The sequence below is a fragment of the Neltuma alba genome, unplaced genomic scaffold (assembly GCF_004799145.2).
Source record: "Neltuma alba isolate B1F8T4 unplaced genomic scaffold, ASM479914v2 tig00010165_pilon, whole genome shotgun sequence".
Lineage (NCBI taxonomy): Eukaryota > Viridiplantae > Streptophyta > Magnoliopsida > Fabales > Fabaceae > Neltuma > Neltuma alba.
Genome location: NW_021635110.1, coordinates 290,989 through 299,327, shown reverse-complemented (window position 1 = coordinate 299,327; position 8,339 = coordinate 290,989). Strand labels below are relative to the sequence as shown.

General features: G+C 34.3%; 1 pseudogene; it reads left to right on the top strand.

The window, feature by feature from the left end:
- The first annotated feature begins 1,166 nt into the window (after positions 1-1,166).
- Positions 1,167-7,990, top strand: LOC114754586 (SPX domain-containing membrane protein At4g22990-like; annotated as a pseudogene).
- The last annotated feature ends 349 nt before the right edge of the window (positions 7,991-8,339 follow it).

Here is an 8,339-nt window from a genome sequence, read left to right as displayed (position 1 = left end):
CAAATTAATATATACTACCTCTAGTTTTTAATATAAGAACTAGTTGACTAATTTGAGTAGATTAAGAAAATTAGTTAAGTTAGTTATTTATAATAAATAAGTATTATTTTTCTTAAAATATCTTTACTAATCAAATGTATTGACTAAAAATACTATTATTACGAGGATTACCTTGAGAAAAAAATAAATAAATACGAGAGACAAAGTGGATTAGAGTCTTATGTTTAGGACAAAAATAAAAATCAAACAAGTTCTTATATTAAGGTTCAAGTACTTATTAGCTATATCTAGTAATCCATATTTTTTACTACCTCCGATCCTAATTATAAGAGCTAGTTGACTAATTTAAAGAGATTAAGAAAATAAGTTAAGTTAGTTATTTATAATAAATAAGTGTTGTCTTTCCTAAAATATATTTACTAATCAAGTGTATTAGCTAGAATTACTATTATTAGAAGGACTATCCTGGAAAAAAAAATGTATAAACATGAGAGATAAAATGGATTGGGATCTTATATTTAGGATTAAAATAAAAGTCAAATTAAGTCTTATATTAAAGACTGAAGATAGTATTGATAAACTGAAAATATCATAATTAATACTACCTCCTGTTCTTAATATAAAATAATTAGTTCTTGTATTAAGAAGAGGGATAGTATCATTTTCTAAAGGGAATTAACAGATACAAATATGAACGAATAAAAAAATCACGATAAAGGTTGCTCCAATCAGTATTTGCACAAGAAGCTTCTTTGCTTCCTGCAACCTCGTATTAACAACATAGTTCTTACGCTGTATAAATCGCGCTTGGTTGTTCGCAACGTCGCTTAGCAGCCAACTCATTGCGGTAATGATTATGAATGATATAATCTCCGATATGTTGATTCGTTTTTAGTTTTTCCTTTTTTCTAACAATCCTTTAGAAAAATAGCGTCACTGAATATATAACGTGTTTTTGGAGGAAATGTCAAACGTGTGTCTATATATATATATATAAAGCACTCAGTTTCTGGGAATGTTGGATCGAATTTGCGTGGTTCAGGTGTTCGTAGTTAGATATATAGACGAATGTGAAGAAGAAGAAGAAGAAGAATCTCACTGTGTTATGGTTTTGGATTGTTTTGACAGGAATTTCACAAATAAAGTAACTTTTAAATTCCAGAGAGATGGTTGAGTTTGGGAAAAAGTTGCGACTACGACGAATTGAAGAATGGGAAGGGTATGTCTCTATAATTATGCCTCTCTGGGTTGAGAGTTAAAAGCTTAGTCACATATATTAGTCCAAAATCATCTGTAATATAGCTTGGTTTTTATATTCATGCATATTCACGGTTTTCCTTCTTTGTTTTCTGGGTTCAGATATTATATAAACTATAAGCTGATGAAGAAGAAAGTGAAACATTATGCTCAACAAGTTCAGCTAGGAGCACAAGATCGCCGGCAAGTTCTCAGGGATTTCTCGATAATGCTTGATCATCAGGGTTGTTCTCTGTGTTTCTTGTATATGCATCATCATATCCGCTTTCTAAACTCTAATGATCATAAGATATTAATAAAATCAATTCTTATCGGGTTGCATTTGTTTCTTTCACTGTATTGTCTCAACGCAGATTGAGAAGACTGTACTTTTTATTTTGAAACAAGAAGGGATTTTGGCGAGCAAGATAGGGAAGCTTGGGGAAGAGCATGAAGCTCTTCAGCAGCAATATGATATAAGCAAAGCTTTTGAACTAAGAGAAGCATACAGAGCAGCAGGAGAAGATCTCTTGAAGCTTCTCTATTTTGTATAGATCAATGCCATTGGTTTGCGCAAGATTTTGAAGAAGATCGACAAGCGATTAGGCTATAAACTCACCGATTATTATGTTAGAACTCGTGCTGATCACCCTTACTCTGAGCTTCAACAAGTACTTAAGCAAGTGGTAATGTGTTTTGTTCATCAAGCTCGTAGTTTTTTCCATTGTAGCTTTGCATAATCAGATGAATCAAAGCATAAGTGAGTATTGAAAATGTTGAACTTGCATAGGGGATTGGGGCAGTTGTGGGAGCCTTATCTCGCAATCTTCATGATCGAACTTCAACACCAAGGAAGCTATTTATCAATTTATGACCAGCCTAATCTTCCCCTCCAGGTTTCTTTAGCTGTCTCTGCCTCATTCATTGGTTTTATTTTGACGGGCACATGAATGAGATGAGAAACCCCACTTAAATAGCCTATAAAGCATCACATTCTACTTAATGTGGGACTTGGTATTTCATACTACCAAGTCCCCATCACATTCAAAATAATTAGTTGTGATTATTCATCACGTCTAGTGGGTATTATATGCAGGATCCTGTGATTAATTCCATAAATGCAGCAGTAGAAAGGCTAACGCGCTCGACAAACTTTCTGAATTTCATGGCGAAACATGCACTGATCATACAAGATGACCTACTACCTTCAGCACCTGAGGAACAAGTCGGAGATGAGAGATACAATTTTATGTCTCTTATGCTGAACTTGGTGAACACATTTCTGTATATGGTCAATACTTATATTATTGTCCCCACGGCGGATGATTACTCCACGAGCCTTGGGGCTGCCGCAACAGTTTGTGGTGTTGTGATTGGGGCAATGGCTGTAGCTCAGATATTTTCCTCTGTTTACTTCAGTGCATGGTCAAATAAATCTTACTTTAGGCCTCTTATATTCAGTAGCATTGTTCTTTTTCTGGGCAACACAATGTATGCTTTGGCTTTTGATCTTAGTTCTCTCTGGGTTCTCTTATTTGGTCGTCTTTTCTGTGGGTAAGTTGTCGTCTTTCTCTTCTTCATTACATTAATTGATGAACATAACTTCTAATATTGCAATATTTCACATTGGAAATTTCTTGACATGACACGAGTCCTTCATGTTGGATTATAATTGCAGATTTGGTTCGGCTAGAGCTGTGAACCGTCGTTATATCAGTGATTGCGTGCCATTAAAAATCCGAATGCAAGCATCGGCTGGTTTTGTGAGTGCTAGTTCTCTTGGAGTGGCTTGTGGTCCTGCACTTGCTGGAGTACTTCAAACCAAGTTTAAGATTTTTAATCTTACCTTCAATCAGGAAACCTTGCCTGGGTGGATTATGGCTGTTGCTTGGCTCATATATTTAGTATTGTTGCGGTTCACTTTTAAGGAACCTGCTCATCAGACTGACGAGAAACAAATGCCTCATCAACCTAAAACTGCTGGTACTCAACTTATATTGAATCACCTGTTTTGCTGATGATTTATGATTTTTCTTACTGTAGTGTTCTTGTTAGATCATTGGTCTATGCAAGGAATTGGAAGACAGGCAGTGGAAATTAAATTTAAAAATTTTCCATTCCCTTGCCCGGATCTACCGATTGTGTTTAAGTCAAGTAATAAGAGATGTTACTTGTAGTATTTGAATCGTTGGTGGCTCGGGGATTCCGACGTTTGAGATGCCTATGCTCTCCTTTTGTTCGTGAGAAGTTGACAACTCAGATCGGCTTCCTCTACCGGTATCCACACGAACAGCGTTCCAATCACGAACGACGTGTTAGTGCCTCTTGTCCTTCTAGGTTTTTTTTTTTGAGAATCCGTCCTCACCGTCTCTCTTTTGACCGTTTCTTATCTGCAAACCTTTTGCACTCTCACACACCCAAAACCCTAGCTCCTAATATCAAATATATAAGATGCTATTGGCGTTGTGAAGGATATTGGATTTCAGAATTAATCCTAAATTAATTGCGAAATTAATGCAATATCATATATTGCGTACTCTGATAAGAAATCAATTAAATAAATACGGTTTATATATTAAATCCATCCCACAGATTTAATTCACCTATTCATTTAATTCAAAATAAAGATATGACGGAATTATGTTTGATTTATTCTAATAAATCAAATTTGAGATATTATATTATACCTTATCAATTTAAAAGTGATATAGATTTAATTTATCCTTATAAATCAAATCTTATAAATATCTCTTATATCATATAATATATATATACGCGAATTTATATATATATATATATATACGTCCACCCTAGATTATTCATTGAATCTGGACATATCTTAGATTCAATGAATCTAGACATCATAGCTCGTGTTGGGCTATTTTGTGTGTGACTTTGTAGGCCCATATGAAGTTGGCAGTGGGCCATTTACTATAATGACTCACAAGTCGTAAGCGGTCTCTAGCAAGACATCACGACTACCCAAATCATATGAGGATCGATGAACGATGTAACCTTTCATACAACCATATCACGTCCCTTTTGTCACACGACATTTTGGTCATGGATGAGGCATGGAGAACGTCATCCTCCTATTTCTGACCGTTACTTTCTCGATCCCTGAGTAGTCTGAGTATAGAAATGGAACTACCTTTCCATTACAGTATGGCTATACATTTCTCAGACTCACTCATCGAGGGGCCCAGTAATATCTCTCTACGAATGTGAGGGACAAATTCCATCTTGACCATTCACATTCTTCCATATGAAAAACCACTAAGCCTGAACATAGTCTTTATGATCACTCAGTCAAAAGTGACTTTTGGCTAAGTCAAAGCTGAGCGTTTCTCATGTAGGAATCCATGATGATCTCAAATCAAAGGGCATAGTGACATGGTTTGTATATGAGAGAAGCTTATGACTTAACCCATGCAGCTCTCTCATAGTGAGTTGGTCCAACACTTTGTACTCTTACACATGCCTATGACTTTGATTTATATCTCTATACATCTTCAAAGTCATACTGGTCTTATTTCATCTCTGCTCCCACACAGATGACCGACCAGGGACATTTAAGATAAAATCATGAGTTATCCAAGGATAGTTATCACAGTAAACATGCAAATAATATGATAACATAATTAAGAAATTCATAAATCAATAATGTTCATAACACAATGATTAGCCCCTATGGCACAATTTTCAACATCCTACACATCAGTCCTTCTGATACACATATTTAAGCATCTCCAGAGTTCAATCAAATGAAAAGTCTCTAATCAGAACGTATCAGCTTCTTGCTCTATTGCAAGAGAGGGACATAAGTTGGTTCATACATTATGGACCATGAATTTTGTTTCATTTATGATTCTTTGTAATTCTTCATATTAAAATAGGTTAAAGTATACATTTGATCCTTTAACTTTATATAAGGTTTTAATTTGATCCCTTAATTTTAAAAACATACATTTGGTCATTTTACCCTAAAATCGTTAGGTTTTAATGATGATTTCTTGATAACAATAATGGATATTTTGAAAATTAAACTTAATATACATTTAAGAATATTTTATCAACATTTAAGATCTTAATGTTATTATTTTTTTAAATAATTTTAGGTTTAAAGGACTAAAAATATATTTTTTTAAAATTAAGGGACCAAATTAAAATTTTGTATAAGGTTAAAAAACCAAATGTATATTTTGGCCTGTTAAAGTATTTATAGAAAGAATTGGGCTTTACAAAAATTATTTTTGATGATTTTTATTCAATAATTCTACCTTCGGTCCTTAATATAAGACCCTATTTGACTTTTATTTTGGTTCTAAATATAAGACCCCAATTCACTTTGTCTCTCATATTTATGTATTTTTTTTCCAAAGTAGTCCTTCTATCAATGATAGTTCTAGTTAATGCACTTGATAAGCAAGGATATTTTAGGAAAGACAACATTTATTTAGGACAAATAACTAACTCAACTTACTTTCTTAATCTCCTCAAATTAGTCAACTGGCTCTTATAATTAGGACCGGAGGTAGTAACATGACATTTGAAGGACGGTCAAGAGATCCAATCAAATGATGCTATATATTCTGCTGACTTTTACACTACAGTACAATCATACATTCATATCTTAACTAGAATGCTAGTCAAATGAGACTGTCGGAAGACCATCCTTAGGAACAATAACTCTGATTCTTGGTTTGTTCATAAAATTTCTCCAAAACTGATATGGTACAGAAATCATTGAGAAAGGTAGTTTTCTGTGGCTTGAAGTGATCCTTGTTGAATAGTTTGCCTATCTGTCACTCAAACATGTACTAGAAATATCTGTTACAAAATTAATCTGCTCACACTTATGAGGACGTGAATTTGTTCTTATTTGAAGCAGAAAATGATTCACTTGAAAAGGGCCTTAAAAAGCCACTGCTGATTGCTTCAGAAGATGAAGCAGATGATGATGGTAAGCAGGATAGTGAAGAAGCTCCAGAGCAATCTCGCATGCCGGCCAATTCGATTGGATCTGCATACAGGCTCCTCACACCTTCTGTAAAGGTTTGAGAGAAACTGGAAAAAGATGTTTGATTTGTGTCAACCTATCATTACTAAAATTAAAAAGCATGTATCAAAATTAGTTATTTGTAATTGCTGCCTAATAAAACTAAAACTCGTTTAGGAACAAGTCCAGACCACAAGGTTCTGAATAGGCTAGAACCATGTGACTTGGATACAAGCTACTTTTCAGTTAAATATGATTAGATAAAGCACATGAAATTTTGATCTGATTCTTGAACAATTTTTTTCTTTTCCTGGGAACATGAACAGGTCCAGTTGCTGATATATTTCATGCTTAAGTTTGCTATGGAGATTTTACTTTCAGAATCTAGTGTCATCACATCATGCTACTTCAACTGGTCAACGAGTTCTGTTGCAATATTTCTTGCCTGCCTTGGTTTGACAGTTCTGCCTGTCAACATTGTTGTTGGAAGCTACATAAGCAACATGTTTGAGGACAGGTGATGTTGTTTTCTTTAAGAATATTGTTGTGTCTGGTTTTGTGCAGAAAAATGAATGATACTACTAAATTGGGCATGTTGATGCTAATATTTGTTATGATGTAGGCAAATTCTGTTAGCTTCTGAAATTATGGTTTGCATAGGCATTCTTTTGAGCTTCAATTTGTTTGTTCCATACTCTGAGCCACAATACATCTGTGCGGGTCTCCTCATGTTTGTTGCTGCTGAAGTTCTTGAAGGTCAGATTTTATTTTACTTCCGTTTCTAACTTTTAAGGAAAAGGGACAATATTTGCAGAGTTAGTGAGTGAACCGATGGGTGATACCATAGCTGCAAAGATGACCAAAACAGGCTTTTCTTTTTTTTTTTAAAAAAAAGAAGTAACCTAGACTGACAAGCTACAAACTTGAAACTGTCTAAAACAAAAATACACAATGATATTCCTATAACGATATAAAAGGAAACAGTTAAAAAAAGCAGTAGCGAAAAAATCAATGTCAATACATCTACAGAAAGTTAGAAACTGTATGAAGTCACAATGTTCAAAGTCATGAACGAATAGTATGGTCCATACTTAATATTAGACTCTGTAAATATACAAAACTTACTCTAATTAGACAAATAAATGGAGAACCAGACCTCAAAAATTGAATACTCATTCTAATACTTCAAAAGTGTTTTCTGAAATTTATGTGACTCATCCTATGAATCAAAATAAACATTCTTGTCCCGGAAGGAAGCATATCAGACTTGATCATCAAGTACTTCTTATTTATTCTGAATAGTACCCAAGAGGACTTGAACTTTGCATACAACTCATATTCTATTCCACCTTTATCGCGTAAACTAAGCAAAGATGGCTAATTTCAATAGAGATCTCGTTTCATCATCTTTCTCCTTCTCAAGCTACATATTCAACCAACTGATCTGGTTACTACTGAAAGTGGGATTCATGATTTCAGTGTGTTGGTTTGTGAGTGATGCATAATGAATTTGCAGGAGTGAACTTGTCGCTGCTTTCTCGAGTGATGACATCGAGGCTATCTCGAGGAACATACAATGGAGGCCTTCTATCAACAGAGGCAGGCACAATAGCCAGAGTGATAGCTGATGCAACCATTACACTTGCAGGCTTGATGGGTGTTAGTAAACGCCTTAATCTCACATTGCTTCCTTCCCTCCTCGTTTGCATAGCCTCCGTAATTGCCACTTCCTCTACTTACAACTCTTTGTTCTGATTTCTTTCTTCTTTCTTTTCCACTATCTTTATATCTTATCATTCAACTCTTTTGGTAATTCTTTTATCATCCATAAGCCGGGCTGCTTGCGTTTCCTCATCTATTTGTTCATTTGTCATTATGTTTTCTTCAACTTCAATATAATCTTGTTAGTTAGTTGTGCTGATGAATATTGATGAGAATATTATTGTAGCAATTTTGTTCTTAGACTGCCTAAGCTACAGCTTTCTGCTATCTATTATACTCCCTCCATTTGTTTTTATAAAGAGACAATTAATCGAATCACTTTGATTTTTTTTTAAAAAAAAGGTTAAAATTAGCTAGAGACAATACACGTATAAAAATATAA